The 19570-nt window shown below is 36.5% G+C and overlaps 1 protein-coding gene across 1 annotated transcript in view; it reads right to left on the bottom strand.

The window, feature by feature from the left end:
• LOC144973462 (uncharacterized) overlaps positions 1 to 19397 on the bottom strand; it is a 49416-nt gene extending 30019 nt beyond the window's left edge. The window contains exon 1 of the mRNA XM_078915932.1: positions 19092 to 19397. The gene's annotated coding sequence lies outside the window, so the exon portion shown is untranslated. The remainder of the gene's footprint in view (positions 1 to 19091) is intronic.
• Between the last annotated feature and the right edge of the window lie 173 nt (positions 19398 to 19570).

Genomic DNA, 19570 nt, shown 5'->3' on the forward strand with positions numbered 1-19570 from the left:
CAATATACTTAGAACACGCTCTGAAAGAAGTTCGAAAAGTCATTCCAAAACCAACGACTCATATTGAGAACGCAATCCCTAGAGAAATCGCCTATGCAGATGATGTCGATTTTATTGGATCAACACCAGCAAATATAGACATCATACAAAATACCCTCATGAAATATAACCTCCAAGTCAATGCCAATAAAACCGAATTTACAACAATATCGAGGAACAAAGAGGAATGGAAAAGAACAAAGAAAGTCGGCTCACTAATTGGAGACACCGAGGATGTACAAAGAAGAAAACAGCTATCAAACGCCGCACTCAGTAAACTCACCAATGTATGGATTAGAGGTGACAAAATAAAGAAAAAACCAAACTGAAACTGTACCATGCTCTTGTAAAACCGGTACTTCTGTATAACTGCGGCACTTGGGCGTTGACAAAATCCGAAGAAGAACATCTGGATGCCTTCCATCGCACACAGCTAAGAAGGGTACTGGACATCAAATACCCCAAAAAGATCTCAAATGAATCACTCTATAAGATCACAAAAGAAAGACCAATCTCCCTTGACATTTTACAACAACGATGGCAACTTTTCGGTCACATACTACGCAGGGACAAAAACATACCAGCAAACCAAGCCATGTCGGGATACTTCCAAAAACACGGGAACCTTTTCAGAGGAAGACCGATCACAACACTCCCCGTGATCCTAAACAAAAACCTCACAACACTTGGACAAAGCATTAGTCTCATAACGGCAGGGGACCTTGAAAATCTGAGAACCCTAGCAGAGGACCGGCAATATTGGAGACACCTCACACAGGAAATACTGGAAACAGCCAAGGCGACCCGATCTTTCGGTCGAGACGCGAAAGGCATCTAAGTCAAGTAAGTCATTATTATTATTATTATTATTATTATTATTATTATTATTATTATTATTATTATTATTATTATCATCATTAATAGACACTAACTATGGAAATGGGATAAGAAATTCAAGATTGTTATCCACTTCTACGGGCATTTACTAGAAAATGTGATGGCTCTAAAAATTTAGAATCTACTTGGATCATTCCGAATATTCCAGAAATTTGTTTGGCATTTTTTTCCTCATTTAAGCTAGCACTGGAACAATGTCTGACTGTCTAGACATAATATTATGTCGGCTATTTTATTTGTCGTTGTAACGTTGTATCATTGTGTGCACTCTACTTTCAATTTTTGATAGTCTTGTTTTTGTAATGTGTATAAGTGGTGTAAATCAATGAATCCACGACACAATGGAATTCAAGGTAGCCTATTTATTAATTGTAAACGTGTTTTGGTTCTTTTAACTCCCACTTTGAATAGAATGTTGTGTTCCCTCAAAGTAAGAAAGAGGGGGAGAAAGGGAGGAATAAAAACAAAATTCAACAGACGGCCTTTTCGTCCATTTTTACCCTGTGTAGTGACAGGTAATGTAAGATCACTGAAGAATAAAATTGACGAACTGTTTTCACTGTCTCGTTACAATCGTGACTATCGTCAAGCCTCCATAATAGCGTTAACAGAGACTTGGCTCTCTCCTCACATACCATCATCATGTTTTGATATTGAACAATAGATAGAATGCGCTTGGCCAAGGAGTTCACAACATTGCCATCCGGAAGTATAACGGATCAACACACAAACTCTGTGTAACCATGAACTTTTATAGTCTGGTTAATACAGTTTAGTGAGAACAACTCACAAACGCGGATGGCAAAAACAATAACAAAGGCCTGAGTGACGTCATCTGCATACTATCTATATTCACTATTTCGAGGAGATCGGACTAATGTAAATAAACGAACTGGGGGTGGGGTGTGCACATATATTAACAACAAATGGTGCCACCCCAATAACTGTCAGATAAAGAAAATGTATTGTGACGATTTTATTGAATTTATTACTGTTTCGTCACGACCATATTATCTACCCCGGGAATATACTCATGTCATCATCATCAACGTCTACATTCCACCATCATCAGACAACACCACAGCGAAAAATATTTTGAGGAAAGAAATCCAGGACATTCAAATTAAGTCACCCGATGCCGTATTGATGGTCACTGGCGATTTTAACCAATGTAACGATTTCACTCTCCCGGGACTTCATCAATACGTGGACTGCGAGACAAGGGACAAAAAGACATTAGATTTATTCCTGTGTAACATTAAAAATAGTTATAAATGTTTACCCCGTGCCCCATTAGGTTTATCTGACCACTGCATGCTCTTGCTACTCCCCACCTACCGCCCTGTTTTTAAACGTGTAAAACCAGTAAAGAAAAGTGTACAGATCGGAAGTGTGTGTGAAGATTTGCGTGGTTGTTTCGAATGCACTGATTGGAATGTTTTTATCGAATCATGTGATAGTGTGGATGAGCTGAATGACTGTGTGAATGAGTATTTAAAATTCTGTGAACAGCGAGTGTGTTGTAAAAAAGAAATAAAATATTATCCTAACAACAAGTCTTGGATAACAAAAGATCAAAAACTTTTATTGAACCAAAAGAAAACTCTATTTACTAGTGGAAACAAAAAAAGATCTGAAAACAAAACAAAAAGAGATAAAGAGAGTAATATCTAGTTGTAGAGACAAGTACAAAAATAAAATTGAAAAATGCTTTTCTTCTGGGGATATACGGGACAGTTGGCGGGGGCTTAAATCTGCTGTTATCTATAATCCAAAGCCCACGATTATATCAGAAGATATCGAAATTGAAACTCTCAATAAATTTTATTCACGTTTCCACACAGCAAACATATTTGATATTGAAAATGAAAAACATAAATTAGACAGGGCTTTGGAAGATGAAATGACTATTGAGGTCAGTGAAGAAGAAACGAGATTCGTATTTTCGAAACTAAACGAGAGGAAGGCTGCTGGGCCGGATGTATTGCAAGGAAAATTATTAAAAGAATGTGCCCATCAGCTTTCCCCCATTTATACACATATTTTTAACTGGTCCCTCCAATGCGTTTCGATCCCTGAAATTTGGAAAACTTCAAAAATTATTCCTGTTCCAAAAAAAAAAAAAAAAAAAGAAAAACTTGAATCTATGAACGATCTCAGACCTGTTGTACTGACTTCAATAGTCATGAAACTTGTTCTTGTTAAAATTAGGAACCAGTTATGCCATTGAGTGATAGTCATCAATTTGCTTACAAACCAGGACGTGGCGTAGAGGATGCCATTTTGCTGTTTACAAACAACATCTACAGGCATCTAGATCACGCTAAGAGCTATTGCAGATTTTTCCTCAGCGTTCAATACAATGCAACCTCAATTGGTTGTTCAAAAATTGACTAGTCTGAATTTAAACAAGTATATAATTGCTTGGGTGCTCGAATTTCTTACGGAGAGAGCACAATATGTTCAATTAGGACAAAACATATCTTCCTGTATTGTATAACTACAAATATTGGTGCTCCTCAAGGTTGTGTGTTGTCCCCTGTATTATTCACAATATACACGAATGACTGTAGAAGTCAAAACCTGAGTGTACCTTTAATAAAGTTTGCAGATGAAACCGCTCTTCAAGGCCTCATAACAAATGGCAACGAAGTGGCTTATAGGCAAAAAAAATGATAGATTTGTGTCTTGGTGTGATGCCCACCACCTAGAGCTTAACATAAGCAAGACAAAGGAGCTAGTGATTGACTTTAGGAGAGTGAAGGAACCGATAGAACCATTAAAATTAAAGGACCAATTCGTCCAGCGAGTTCCTCACTACAAATACCTTAGTGTAACGATTGATGACAGGCTCAAGTGGGATGAACACTTGAAAATAATTAGGCATAAGATGTGAAGACGTACATGTTTTTTTATCAAAACTCTCTCAGTTTAGAATAGATAAAACCCTCTGCACATTATTTTATAGAGCAGTAATCGAAAGTGTCTTGTCATTTTGTATAACAGCTTGGGGAGGCAATTGCTTAGCAGTGGAAAGGAACAAAATAAATTCAAATATTAAAAAATCCATTAAACGCTATATATATGATGTTGACGATGTAGATCTTTTATACGAGAAATTTTGTATAAATAAAATAACTAAAATATTAAATGACCAGTATCATCCACTAAGACCATCAGTTATTATGTCAGAAAGAAGTGGTCGCCCTTTCTCTATTTCAACGAAAACAGAGACACGGAAAATCTTTTCTGCTGGCCAGTATTAGGCTTTATAACAACAAGCAATAATCATTTTATATAATTATTTCGCATTTTTACTTTCAAAAAAATGTAAATATTGATTTATTAATTTATTTGTTTTGCAACCTTTTCAATTTTCAATTTATAGTGACAGTTTTAACTATTTTACAGTGTTGAAATTATTCATATTATAAAGCGCAGCTCTGGTTATTGAGCTGCTCCTTTTTTATATATACATCCTATTTCCATTGTATTTTTATCTTATTGTGTAAATTATAACACGTCTGTACAAAAAAAATTTCCTTTTTGGGATGCAATAAAGTATTATTATTATTATTATTATTATTATTATTATTATTATTATTATTATTATTATTATTATTATTATTATTATTATTATTATTATTATTATTATTATTATTATTATTATTATTATTATTATTATCAAATTCAATAATGTTAAAGGGTTGATGTTTATCTAGGTTGATAATTTTAAAAGTATTATTCTGTGTGTTTGTGTGTGTATGTGTGTGTGTGTGTGTGTGTGTGTGTGTGTGTGTGACCGGGGGGGGGGGGGTTCGCCAGTAGAAGATATTTCAGCTAGAATGAGTAATTGGGTGTGACTAATTTGACCCAAAAAATATAAAAAGTTGGATTTGTATTCATACGCACCAAAAGGTTATTTTTAATTGCCAATCAGCTGTCTTTAACACCATATTTTAAACCAATATAATGGGCGCAAATGTCCTGTAAGTGGTCAAAGCATTATTCAACGATTACGTATTTGCTAAGAAATGATAGGGTTTTCCAATGGAAGGGATGGAAAATGTTAGATTCTTTCAATTCTTTCTATTTATTAAACGAGTTATATTATCGTGCCCAATAACACTACGAGCTTGCAAGTATGTGTTATTGCACGATTTAAAAAATCCCGAGTTTAACAGATTCAGAGAAATGAAAGAATAAATCTATTCCACCCCTCCATATAAGATTCGTAGATATCTCCTTACCATTTGTATGGTCGTAGTATTTCTATTCAGCATAATTTGTATTTTTCTCCATCTACTTGAATGACAATTTGACCCAAAAAAAAATTTTTTTTAAAGAAAAAAGAAAAAGAAAAACGTTGGATTTGTATTCATGCCCACTAAAAGATTATTTATAATAATAATAATAATAATAATAATAATAATAATAATAATAATAATAATAATAATACTTTATTGCATCCCAAAAAGGAAATTTTTTGTACAGACGTGTTATAATTTACACATAAGATAAAAATACAATGGAAATAGGATGTATATATATAAAAAAGGAGCAACTCTATAACCAGAGCTGCGCTTTATAATATGAATAATTCCAACACTGTAAAATAGTTAAAACTGTCACTATAAATTGAAAATTGAAAAGATTGCAAAACAAATAAATTAATAAATTAATATTTATATTTTTAAAAAGTAAAAATGAGAAATAATTATATAAAATGATTATTGCTTGTTGTTATAAAGCCTAATACTGGACGGCAGAAAAGATTTTCGGTGTCTCTCTGTTTTCGTTGAAATAGAGAAAGGGCGACCACTTCTTTCTGACATAATAATTGATGGTCTTAGTGGATGATACTGGTCATTTAATATTTTAGTTATTTTATTTATACAAAATTTCTCGTATAAAAGATCTACATCGTCAACATCATTTATATAGCGTTTTAATGGATTTTTTAATATTTGAATTTATTTTGTTCCTTTCCACTGCTAAGCAATTGCCTCCCCAAGCTGTTATACAAAATGACAAAACACTTTCGATTACTGCTCTATAAAATAATGTGCAGAGGGTTTTATCTATTCTAAACTGAGAGAGTTTTGATAAAAAATATGTACGTCTGCACATCTTATGCCTAATTATTTTCAAGTGTTCATCCCACTTGAGCCTGTCATCAATCGTTACACCAAGGTATTTGTAGTGAGGAACTCGCTGGACGAATTGGTCCTTTAATTTTAACGGTTCTATCGGTTCCTTCACTCTCCTAAAGTCAATCACTAGCTCCTTTGTCTTGCTTATGTTAAGCTCTAGGTGGTGGGCATCACACCAAGACACAAATCTATCAATTTCTTGCCTATAAGCCACTTCGTTGCCATTTGTTATGAGGCCTTGAAGAGCGGTGTCATCTGCAAACTTTATTAAAGGTACACTCAGGTTTTGACTTCTACAGTCATTCGTGTATATTGTGAATAATACAGGGGACAATACACAACCTTGAGGAGCGCCAGTATATGTAGTTATACAGGAAGATTTGTTTTGCCCTAATTGAACATATTGTGCTCTCTCCGTAAGAAATTCGAGCACCCAAGCAATTATATACTTGTTTAAATTCAGACTAGTCAATTTTTGAACAACCAACTGGGGTTGCATTGTATTGAACGCTGAAGAAAAATCTGCAAAAAGCAATCTGCAATAGCTCCTAGCGTGATCTAGATGCCTGTAGATGTTGTTTGTAAACAGCAAAATGGCATCCTCTACGCCACGTCCTGGTTTGTAAGCAAATTGATGACGATCACTCAATGGCATAAACTGATTCCTAATTTTAATAAGAACAAGTTTTTCTAAAGATTTCATGACTATTGAAGTCAGTGCAACAGGTCTGAGATCGTTCATAGTTTCAAGTTTTTCTTTTTTTGGAACAGGAATAATTTTCGAAGTTTTCCAAATTTCAGGGATTGAAACGCATTGGAGGGACCAGTTAAAATATGTGTATAAATGGGGGAAAGCTGGTGGGCACATTCTTTTAATAGTTTTCCTTTCAATCCATCCGGCCCAGCAGCCTTCCTCTCGTTTAGTTTCGAAAATACGAATCTCGTTTCCTCTTCACTGACCTCAACAGCCATTTCATCTTCCAAAGCCCTGTCTAATTTATGTTTTTCATTTTCAATATCAAATTTGTTTGCTGTGTCGAAACGTGAATAAAATTTATTTAAAGTTTCAATTTCGATATCTTCTGATATAATCGTGGTCATGTTGGTTTGTGGTCACTTTAAGAGCAGGGTCAACGGTAAATAGAGTGGCAAATAGTTTACTAAACCGCCTTTTTACGTTGGGGCAAGATAAGCTTCGCTTTATATCTAGATCGATCGATTAAAATGACACACAACTTGACAAGCATTCTTAAACCCGAGACTTCAGCTAAAATAATCAGAGATTAATTGCAATATCGCTTATAAGCATCATGTCTCAACTTACATGTTAAGTGTTGCTGTTGGCTTTGGTGCCTTTGCAAAGCGTTTTGAGCACATTTAGTGAACATTAAGCTATATCTCCTAGTGTTTCAATGCACATTTTGTGATCTATATCCCCTATTATAATCAAAACACATTTTACTTATTCGATCTTTAAAACTCTCTGCTCTTTCTTTTAAAATAACACATGATTTTTTAAAAAATGGGCTTTTATATAGCGCAATATCCACTCAATGTGCTCAAAGCGCTTTACAAAGGGTTCCTGATCAAGAGCATCACGTAACACGTAGAACAAGACATGACGCCAGTTAGGCGACATTACATTGTTTTCCCCGACAGAGATAACGCTGGTAACGGCCGGGTTGTCATTTTATACCTGAGTATGGTGATATAATTGCCAATCCGCTGTCTTTTACACCTTATTTTAAATCAATAAAATTTGCACAAATATTCTGTAAGCGTTGAATACATTTTGTTATTCGGATTTACTCAGGAATGATAAGGTTTTCCAATGGAAGGGTGGCATGAAAGGTAATAAATCACATATCGATCTAAAGCTGTTTGATTTGCATATGGGTAAGTAGACGTATCATATCTTTTTTGGAATACAGTATTTGGTTGCTTTCAAAGTTTTTGACAAGCGGAGAATATCTTACTTCATTGAACGGTCATATTATTGTCAAGTGGTAATATTATGGCTACTTTCATTGTCATATAAAAACCGTGTGTGTCTTCACCGATATCCGAGTATATCCTAGGCAATAAATCGCATGTATTGATCGAAAGCTGTTTGGTTTGCATGAACGTGGACATATGATATCGTCTTGGTATCAGCATTGGATTAAGAACAGGATAGGGAATGAGATTAGCGGAAGAGTAGCGCCCCTTGACTGGACGTCACCTTACAGAGAGAACGTCAATCTGGTCTCTCTCGTCCTCGCTTTCGGTGAAGTGTCTCAAGCGGCTTTCACGGGAAGCGAGGACGAGAGACGCATGCGCACAACCAACATGGCGTTCTCTCTCTAATAACTTTTCCGCCGGTGACGTCCAATCAAGGGACGCTACTCTTCCGCTATTCCACTAATCTCATTCCCTATACAAACGATGTCTCTTGTTTATAAAGGAAAGAAAAGGGTTGCTGATAGCTCAATTGGTAGATTAGATCATTCGACACACAAAGGGGACCCGAATTCGTCAGGGAATCAATCAGGCGTTTAAAAATGTCTGAGGATGTTTTTTGTTGTTGGTCTCAACAAGTGTTAAGTGTTTCTGCTGGCTTTGGCGCCCTTGCAAATCGTTTTGAGCACATTTAGTGAACATTGCGCTATACCCCAAAGAGTTTTAATGCACATTTTGTGATCTATAATAAGTCTCCAGTTATAATCTAATTCTATATCCTTGAGTAATGCGTTCTATAATAACAAACAAGGGTAACGCATTTCCATTAGAAAGAGGGGATTAGGGAAAGGATATGTTGTGGTCATGTTGGTTTCTGGTCACTTTAAGAGCAGGGTCAACGGTAAATGGAGTGGCAAATAGTTGACTAAACCGCCTTTTTACGTTGGGGCAAGATAAGCTTCGCTTTATATCTAGATCGATCGATTAAAATGACACACAACTTGACAAGCATTCTTAAACCCGAGACTTCAGCTAAAATAATCAGAGATTAATTGCAATATCGCTTATATGCATCATGTCTCAACTTACATGTTAAGTGTTGCTGTTGGCTTTGGTGCCTTTGCAAAGCGTTTTGAGCACATTTAGTGAACATTAAGCATATCTCCTAGTGTTTCAATGCACATTTTGTGATCTATATCCCCTATTATAATCAACACACATTTTACTTATTCGATCTTTAAAACTCTCTGCTCTTTCTTTTAAAATAACACATGATTTTTTAAAAAATGGGCTTTTATATAGCGCAATATCCACTCAATGTGCTCAAAGCGCTTTACAAAGGGTTCCTGATCAAGAGCATCACGTAACACGTAGAACAAGACATGACGCCTGTTAGGCGACATTACTTTTTTTTTCCCCGACAGAGATAACGCTGTTAACGACCGGGTTGTCATTTTACACCTGAGTATGGTGATAGAATGTGAGAAAAGAGCCTCTTCCAAAGACTCAATTATGCACAGCTCAGAGCGGGACTCGAACCCGGGACCTTCCGATCGAAGATTAGTGCTATACTACTAGACCACATAGCCTCTGTGCCAAGTCCTTACGCAAAGACACACCAACAAAAGTGTGTTTGTGGGAGGGGGGGGGGGGGGAGACAAGATTTTTAATACCAATTTTGTCACTAAACACCTCCAACATCGCTTGATTTTGTCACAAGAAGAGACATCCTATCGCTGAGCCAATGATGCCACACTGCATTTTATTCTGGGGAACGTTGAGCTTCTATATAGTGCAATATCCACTAAACGTGCTCAAAGCTCTTTATAAGGGGCCCCTGATCAACAGCAACACGTAACTTAAGGACGAGACATGATCCCTGTTAGGCGATATTACCATTTTTTCCGATAGAGACAACGCTGTTAAGGTACTCATTTTACACCTAAGTACGGAGAGAGTAAAGAGCCTTTTCCACGGACTCAACTACGCGCCGAACAAGACTAGAACCCAGGACATCGGAAAGCGAGTGTCATATACCACAAGACCACAGAGCCGCATTGTTTCTGGGGAAATACCACTTACACACTCATAGACAAGGTTACGTCAATACACTTCACCAGAAAACTAAGAAGATTAGTGTTGGGTCATATATGTTAGTATAAATGTGTGTATGATTATATAACAAGTGTATGTATGCGTGTATGTGAAGAAAGAGAAGTAAAGGATTTTTTTTTATTAAAGAGAGAGAGAGAGAGAGAGAGAGAGAGAGAGAGAGAGAGAGAGAGAGAGAGATAGAGTTTGGGAGAGAAATATACCCACATATTGACAGACACACCAAATGCAGACATGAACACACGCAAAACAAATATAGAGAACGAGAGGGAGAGATAGATAAACATTCGGATAAATAAATAGATAGACTGAGAGAGTCCCAATAGCTCCATGGTAGTGGTAAATCTTTCCTCATGAGCAAAAAGACCCTGGATGCAGTTGAAAATATTTTTCTCAACCCCACCCTAACCCTAACCCCCCCCCCCCCTCCCTCCCCCTTCCCCCAGTGCACCAAGTATTGGTTGGACCGGTAGCTGGGGTTGTTCAGGCTGGCAGAAATAACTTCGCGACAGACTTGTGTCTCGTCCAAACACTTATCCATACGGAAACCGATATATATATATATATATATATATATATATTATATATATATATATATATATATATATATATATAATATATATAGATATAAATATATAATATATATAATATATATATATATTATATATAATATATAGATAGATAAATAGATAGATAGATAGATAGATAGATAGATAGATAGATAGATAGATAGATAGATAGATAGATAGATAGATAGATAGATTGATTGATTGATTGATTGATAGAAAGACAGAAAGATCGACCAAAAGAAGAAAAAAAAGGTTTTAATACAAAAGGTGTGAAATGTGTCATAAGAACTGCATTTGAAGATTGATACTATAATATTAAAAGCCTGTATATTATGTTATGGAACTGACACGCAAGAGTAAGCAGCACAGTTTTCACTGAATACAGTGTGTTTTTATAACACATTTATAATCGATATGAATTATTTTGTATAAAATCGCCTGACAGACCCAAAAATTAAAAAAAAAAAACGAAACCTCACGGGCCCCACACACACACACACACACACACACATGCACACACACAAACACGCACACACACACACACACACACACACACACTCAAACGCATAATATTGAAACAGACAAAACTAGAAGAGATAATGATAATCGTGTGTAACATAATAGGCTATAGGGAGATAGATAGATTGTTAGATAAATGGTAGATAGATAGAGTGACAGATAGATATATAGATAAATAGTGAGGGAAGGAGAGAGAGAGGGAGAGAGAGAGAGAGAGAGGGAGAGAGAGAGAAGGGAGAGAGAGAGAGAGAGAGAGAGAGAGAGGAGGGAGAGAAGGAAAAGCGCGAGAGGGGGGGGGGGGGAGAGGAGAGAGGAGGAGGAGGAGAGGAGGAGGAGGAGGAGGAGGAGGAGGAGGAGGAGGAGGAGAGAAATGGGGGTAGGGGGGGGATGAGAGCAGGTGCATGATACTTCTCTAAATATGCAAATAAGCACGATCATAAAACACAAACGTGTCCTGTTAACTCAGGAACAACACGTAAAATAATTATAGAACCCAACTTTAATATCCGGACAAGCTAAATGATAAAATCTTAGTCATCGAAGAACAGGCAAATAAAGTTTACAAAAGGAAAACTTGCAAAAAGCCCATTTAAATTTTGGCCAGAAAATGTTGTGTGTGTTTTTTTAATTCATTCTGTTGAGGGGGGTAGGGGAAGGGGGGAGGGGGTGTGTGTGTGTGTGTGTGTGTGTGTGGGGGGGGGGGGAGGTTATATTTTTACAAATCGATCAGTTCAAACGACCCTCAAAGCAAAAGACAGATTGATAAAATGAATAAATAGATAAATAAGTAAATAGATAAATAAATAAATAAATAAATAAATAAATAAATAAATAAATAAATAAATAAATAAATAAATAAATAAATAAGCAAACCTGGGAAATCAAAGAAATCTCGGGTTACATGAGTTTTGACATGTTTTGGGTCATTTAGTCCTATCGATTTTATAGAGAATAAAAATTTCCCAGACAAATTGTGTAAAAGGACATTTTAACCAGTTAATTGGTCTATTGTGAGGCGTTGTGGTCTTGTGGTATGACACTCGCTTTCGGATCGGAAAGTCCTGGGTTCGAGCCTCACTTGGCGCATAGTTGAGCCCTTGGGAAAGGCTCTTTACTCACATTCTCTCACCGTAGTTAGGTGTATAATGAGTACCTACCTGGCCGTTAACAGCGTTGTTTTGTGCAAAAAGTAATATAATATCACCTAATAGGCGTCCTGTCTCGTCTTACATGTTAAGCGTTGCTGTTGGCCTGGGACCCTTTGTAAAGCGCTTTAAGAATTCGAGTGGATATCGCTCTATATAAAAGCTCTCATTATTCTGGAAAGACGTTTTTAAACATTTGGCCATGAAACTCGCCCTTCAAAAAATCGATCGATTTAGACCCTCATACTGGCAAAAACTCTCAATCCTGGAACTTGATGGAAAACCTCGCGAAGTCCCCGGTCTTAGAGTTTTTGCCAAGATGAGGGACGATTTTTCTGGCCAAACTTGTAATATTCATAACAGATCAAGTCTTATTGATAATCGATATGTCTCGATGACATAATATCGAGTTTACATAGCATATCAGGGGGGGGGGGGGGTCTAGTTTGAAATGCTATGTTTTCTTATTATCTGAACAGTGAAAATGTCCTGTTTTAATTCTTGATTTGCTCTAATTCCGTTTTATTTATAATTGACGTTGCTTGGGCGGGTCCAAATTATATTTTTTATTGTTATTTTTATTCATATCTCGTTTCATGTTCAACGTCTTTTTTTCATTTTTTTTTATGATTTATTGCTTAACAATAGGATTACGTGTGGTACTTATGCATAAAAGGGCAAAGGTGGAGCATTATAAGAAAATGATCTCATGGTAACAACCAACATGGCTGACCTAATTAAATCGATTCCCAGTCACGACTGAACGAATTTCAAAGAAATTTATTGAATTTCCTGTCTTGCAGTGCCGGCCTTTTGAAATATACAAAAATGGAACTTTTCTATTGTGCAATATCCAAATGGTTTAAAGGCGTCCCAAGCTAACAGCAACACTTTTAACCAAAAGAACGGACATGCCTCCTGTGAGGCGCTATTAATTATATATTTTTTTTTCGACAAAGATATCGCTGTAACCGGTACTCATTAATACCTGAGTGCGTTGAGACGAAATGAGTAAAGATCCTTTTCCAAGGACTCAACTTTACGTCGCCGCCAAGAACGGAATTCGAACCAGGGATCTATTGAAAAGCAAGTCCGAAAGATGGGAACGAAGAAGAAGAAGAAGAAGAAGAAGAAGAAGAAGAAGAAGAAGAAGAAGAAGAAGAAGAAGAAGAAGAAGAAGAAGAAGAAGAAGAAGTCCGAAAGTAAGTATCGTACCACCAGACCAGAATACATAACCTTGCTTTAAAAAAAAAAAAGAATAACAAGTTCCATTATTGTATTTTTAGAATTGCTGGCAATGCAAGAAAAAAATTAAATAAATTTCGGTGAAATTCATTGAGTTGTGACTGGGAATCGATTCACTCACATTATGATTTATTTAGGTCAACCAAGACTCCACTCCGATTTGGAACCATTCCTTTTTCTTTAACAGTCGAGCTATTAGGATCCGCATCGAACCAAAAAGTAGTAGCAACAAGTAGTAGGAAAAAGGTCATTTCCGGATGGATCATCTCATATCGACGTGCAAATATTATCTGCAGGTCTGACTACCCAATGCAAAAATTATAAATTCAATTTAACATTGTTGTATTGGGCAATATTATTTTGAGAGTATTTCCATTACAACAATGAGTCCACAACAATTTGGATTATTTGACCTGCTCTACACGTTGTCTCAAATGTATTCTGACAGTATCAGATATCTATGTTAGTCACATAATTTACTATCTACAATCTGACTCCCGATCATGCATACTAAATCCCCTTCTTTATAATCTCTATTCTCTTCCTTCCATTCCGTGCCTTTATCCACACATCAACCATGACAACAACAACAACAACCACTACAACAGCGCCACCGTAACAACCCCCCGTTTTTATCATAATATATTCATCTGGCCACAGACACTAAGAAAACGCGTTTTATAATTTTGGCCAGAATTATTTTATGTCAATTATCAAACTAAAACAAGCATCAACTTGTCAAAAGCTTTAAAACCTAAAACTTCAAATAAATCTCTAATACAATTTTTTTTCAATCACGGAGCTTGAACCTTCCGACAAGCTAATCATTTTAATTCATTTGAAGTTTTAAAAATTCTAACCAAAATTAAAAAGGTGTTTTAAAAGTTTAGCTAGTTTTCCCCTCATGGCAATGATCACCATTGTTGTTGTCTGTTGCTTTACCCGTTGCTACGGGAAAATCCACCGTTCAAATATTCAAACCAACCCTTCAACTTGATCGGTTTTAATATCGATTCAAAAGGCCTAAGGGCGTATAAAACATGGCTAGAGAACAAGATGACTCTCAAATCAAATAATAATAAGGATAAAAGAAGTTTGTAAAGGTGAATACAGTTTCTGTAGAACCAAAGCACTTGGAACTATTCTTCTCTGTAAATTAAAAACTCAACCGAATACAGTTGATGAATAGAGGGGTTTATTTATATCGATATCGGTAGGTCAATTATACGCTGACTGGTCTTGTAACAAATGGAACCGATTTTGGGTGTGGTGGGTAGCTGGATAGGTGGCAATAACCGGGGTTGTATGCTCGGGGAATGGCACTTAAAACACATTAGCTCTCTCGACCTGGGAATGAATGAGTACCAGTACCAGTTATAGTTGTTATTCACGGATGATTTAGTAGGAAAAAGATTTGTAATTTATGAAATGGGAATTTGCCATATTCCTGCTAAGGAATAAAAGCGCATCGACCATGGTAAAATCGTAGATAGTAGCGTTTTATGAATGACAATATTTAAAGAAAAATAAAGTTATGGTTGTTGTGACATGGACAGCAAATAACCTGAAAAAGAACCCAAATTATTAATTTAAAAAATCGAGTTATCAATTTCAATTCCATGAGACTTGTTTAACCCTCTCATTGCCGTCAATAGGAAAATCGTCACATTCGTTACGATGCAACCAATTGTTTTCTCATTCTGATATCCTTTGTAAATCACAAATTATAAAGAAAATATTTTGTTCTCGCGATAAAGATTAAATACTGGACAATTATATGTATGGGATGTACTTGTTCCTTTTCTGTTTGAGTAGGAAAAAAATTGTGTTGGGTGGGTGTGAAGTTTCAGGGAAAATTCTGGTAAGGAGAGAGTTAACTCATTCAGAGAGATCTCAGTTTAAGAACTGTTGTCAAGTTGGAGGTCATCTGATTATACGTCTCAAAAACGGTATTATATCGGAGTAAACCCGATGATTCAAATTCAATTCGAATTCAATTTTCAATTCAACTTGTAAAACTTGAAATAATGGTGTACAGTGTATATTATATTAACAGCTCTGATAGCCGAACGCATTTTTGATATGCGTGTTTTAACATTGCTCAGCCGTTGTTTTTAAAAACACAGTAGATTATGCAATGTAAACCAAATAGCACATGCTGTGTTGTTTTTTTAAAAAATAAACGTCAGTGTTGTAATGGACATTTTGTTGGTTTGAGGGTATTTCCATTGCAATTTGAGTTATCAGACTTGTAAATAAGTACACGTCGATCAAAAATACATTCCATTATTGTGGAAAGTGAGTTTTGTTTTGTTGTTTTGTTTGTTTCTTTAAACTCTTAAATTGTCTTATTTTGATCTTTTGGACTTTGAACTCAATTTTCTTCTCCTGGTAAGGCTTTGTGGTCTTGTGCTATGATCGGATCGGTAGGCCCCGCGTTTGAATCCCAATCTTAACAGCGCAATGTTGAGTCCATGAAAAAAAGCTCTCTACTTACGTTCTATCAGCGAACTAAGGTGTAAAATGAGTACCTGGTTGTTAAAAAGTAATAAACAAAAATACATATAACAGCTTCAAAAAGGAACAAAATACCAAACACGGAACGTGTCGGGCTCAAAACCCTTCTTCAGCCAACAACAAAGAACAATAAAGACATAAATACATTACTAAATTCCAAGAATCATAGATTTTTTCTTCTACTGAGACGACCTACCAAATTTCTCTGTCGTCTATCTGGAATTTAGTAATGTATTTATGTCTTTATTGGGTTTTTTCCGCGTTTGTTATTTTATTCTTTATTGAAGATGTTATATTCATTTTTGTTTATTACTTTTTACAGTCCACCGCTTCTAGCAGCTTAGTATCACCTTGACCTAGTCGTTAACAGAGTTGTCTCTGTCGAATAAAAACAAACACCCCCCCCCCCCCAAAAAAAAAAAACAAAAAAAAAAAAAAACAACGAAATATCGCCTACAGGCATCATGCCTCGTCTTACATGTTAAGCGTTCCTGTAAGCTTGGGACTCATTGTAAAGTGCTTTTAGCACGTTTAGTTGATGTTATTCCATTTAAAGTTTATTCATTCCGACATAATACCAAATTGATGGGGTAGGGCCGACATGCACTTATTTGCAGGTCTGATAACTTAATTCCTTATGGGCTCATTGTTGTAAATGGAAATCTCAAAAAATGACGCAAAGATATTGTCCATTACAACAATGTTAAACTAGGCTCATAAGTTGGTTCGGATGTCAAACCTGCATATATGCACACGCTGGGTAGGACACATTTCAGCCCACCTCTGAAAAAAAAATGTGAACGTGTTGGCCAGAAAACTCGTTTTTCAAATATCGATCGATTATAATGACCCTACTCTAGTCAAAAACTTTCAAACCTGGGACTTCTGCTGTTTGTGAGGCTATGTGGTCCTGTGATTTGACACTCGCTTTCGGATCGGACTGTCCTGGGGTCGAGCCTAGCTCGGCACATAGTTGAATCCTTGGGAAAGGCTCCTTTCTTACATTCTCTCACCGTACTCAGGTGTAAAATGAGTACCTGGCCGTTAACAATATCTCTGTCCCAAAAAAAAATATTTGTAATGTCGCCTAACAGGCATCGTGTCAGGTCCTACATGTTAAGTGTTGCTGTTGGACACCTTGTAAAGCGCTTTGAGCACGATGAGTGGATATTGCGCTTTATAAAATCTCAAATATTTAGGTTTTGTTGGGGTTTGTTTTTGGTTATTGTCCGGCAGCATTGTCAGCAACGAAAATAGGTTGTGCTATGATGGAACCATGCCAGAAAATCATGTCTGGATGGCTTGGATGTCGATATATATATATATATGGTTGTAGTAGTAGTGGCAGCAGCAGAAGCAGCAGCAGCAGCAGTAGCAGCAGCAGCAGCAGCAGCAGCAGCAGCAGTAGTAGTAGTAGTAGTAGTAGTAGTAGTAGTAGTAGTAGTAGTAGTATTTAAAGCCAATTCTGATTCACTGTTTCTTTAGAAGGAACGAAATTGACGTCACTCAACTCTTTGTTCTTGTTTTTAGACAGCCATTTTGATAATTATTTCTCACTAAATTGTATTCATCGGACTATAAACATGCAAGGTTTCACATAGTTTTGAGTGTTGGTACTTTATATCCGGCTGGCGTATGTTGTGTGTATTTTACTTTAACGCATAGCATCAATGCTGCGACGCTCTGGAAAGAAGGGTATTGAAAATTTTGTCCAGAAGACTCGTCCTTCAAATATCTATCGATTAAAATGTCCCTTAACCTGAAAAAAAATTTCAAACCTGGGACTTCAGTCTCTGAGAACGTTTAGTGAATATTGCTCTATATAAATGCTTGACCTTTAGGAGTAATAGTAGTAGCAGCAGCAGTAGTAGTAGTTAGTAGTAGTAGTAGTAGTAGTAGTAGTAGTAGTAGTAGTAGTAGTAGTAGTAGTAGTAGTAGTAAGTATAGTAGTAGTAGTAGTAGTAGTAGTAGTAGTAGTAGTAGTAGTAGTAGTAGTAGAGTAGTAGAGTAGTAGTAGTAGGATAGCCGTAGAGTAGTAGTAGTAGTAGTATAGTAGTAGTAGTAGTAGTAGTAGTAGTAGTAGTAGTAGTAGTAGTAGTAGTAGAAGTAGTAGTAGTAGTAGTAGTAGTAGTAGTAGTAGTAGTAGTAGTAGTAGTAGTAGTAGTAGTAGTAGTAGTAGTAGTAGTAGTAGTAGTGGGAGGAGGAGAGGAGGAGGACGACGACGACGAGAAGTGGTAGTTGTTGTCTCGGTTTCTCAAGAGCAAAAAGGACAATAACCATTGCTTGTTACTCTTTTAACTGGACGCGTCTATTTTGCGACAGATCTAACATAATACACAGCCAGCCAACCACAACTTGGTAGATGGGAAAGAATACGGTGTACAAAGTGTAACTTTATAGATAGTATGCGATTGGCTAAGAAGCTCACAACATTGCCATCCGGAAGTACAACGGGCCAACACACAAAACGATGTGTAACCATGAACTTTTATAGTCTGGTACACATAGTTTAGTGAGAAGTGCTTATAAACGTGGATGGCCAAAAACAATAACAAAGACCGGAGTTACGTCATCTTCATTCTATCTATAAAGTAAATATCGCTCGGGCTTAGTGTATAGATAGAATGAAGATGACATCACTCAGGTCTTTGTTATTGCTTTTTGCCATCCGCGTTTATGAGCTCTTCTCACTTAACTGTATGAACAATACTATACAAGTTCATGGTTACACATAGTTTTGTGTATTGTTCCATTATACTTCCGGATGGTAATGTTGTGAGCTTCTTAGCCTCGCGCATACTTAAATAATAGCCGGCTCGAACCGGAAAACATTAAAGACACAGCAGAATAATGATTTAATATAAACCAAAGTAATTTGTATTACGTGCTTAAATTCATTATAGCAGAGACTTATATCTATTGACGGCGGATAAAAATAGAAAAGAAATTGTTCTTACCTTATTGTTTTATAAAATTGCTGTAGAAAGTTCACCAAAGTCTGTAACGAACGGAGAGAGAGTGATTCCAGTACCAAGAAAAACTACAAACTGCAAATCCAATGTCCTATAAATAGGCCTTTATAATGGATCAGCCGTGCTTTTATGCGTGGCCTTGGTTCCGGACCTTGCGTCTTTCAATCTTCAATAAAACGCCGATAGTTGACTGACCTCTTACCTCGATACAGGAGTGAGAGGGAAAGGGGAGAGGTAGGTGGAGGAAGGGGTGGGTGTGGGTGAGATCGATAGCTATGATTGGTGGTAGGTGGTCCCAAACAGTGTTACACGCCAACAACGAAACAAGAATGGCCGATCAGTCTCTCTCTCTCTCTCTCTCTCTCTCTCTCTCTCTCTCTCTCTCTCTCTCCGATGCGCGCGCGTTTCGTCATTGGTGACCCGTCGTCTCAAATCGGTAATATAAAAGCTCAATGTTTTGTTAA

The sequence above is a fragment of the Berghia stephanieae genome, chromosome 5 (assembly GCF_034508935.2).
Source record: "Berghia stephanieae isolate SIO BIC M18660-M18661 chromosome 5, UCSD_Bste_1.3, whole genome shotgun sequence".
Classification (NCBI taxonomy): domain Eukaryota; kingdom Metazoa; phylum Mollusca; class Gastropoda; order Nudibranchia; family Aeolidiidae; genus Berghia; species Berghia stephanieae.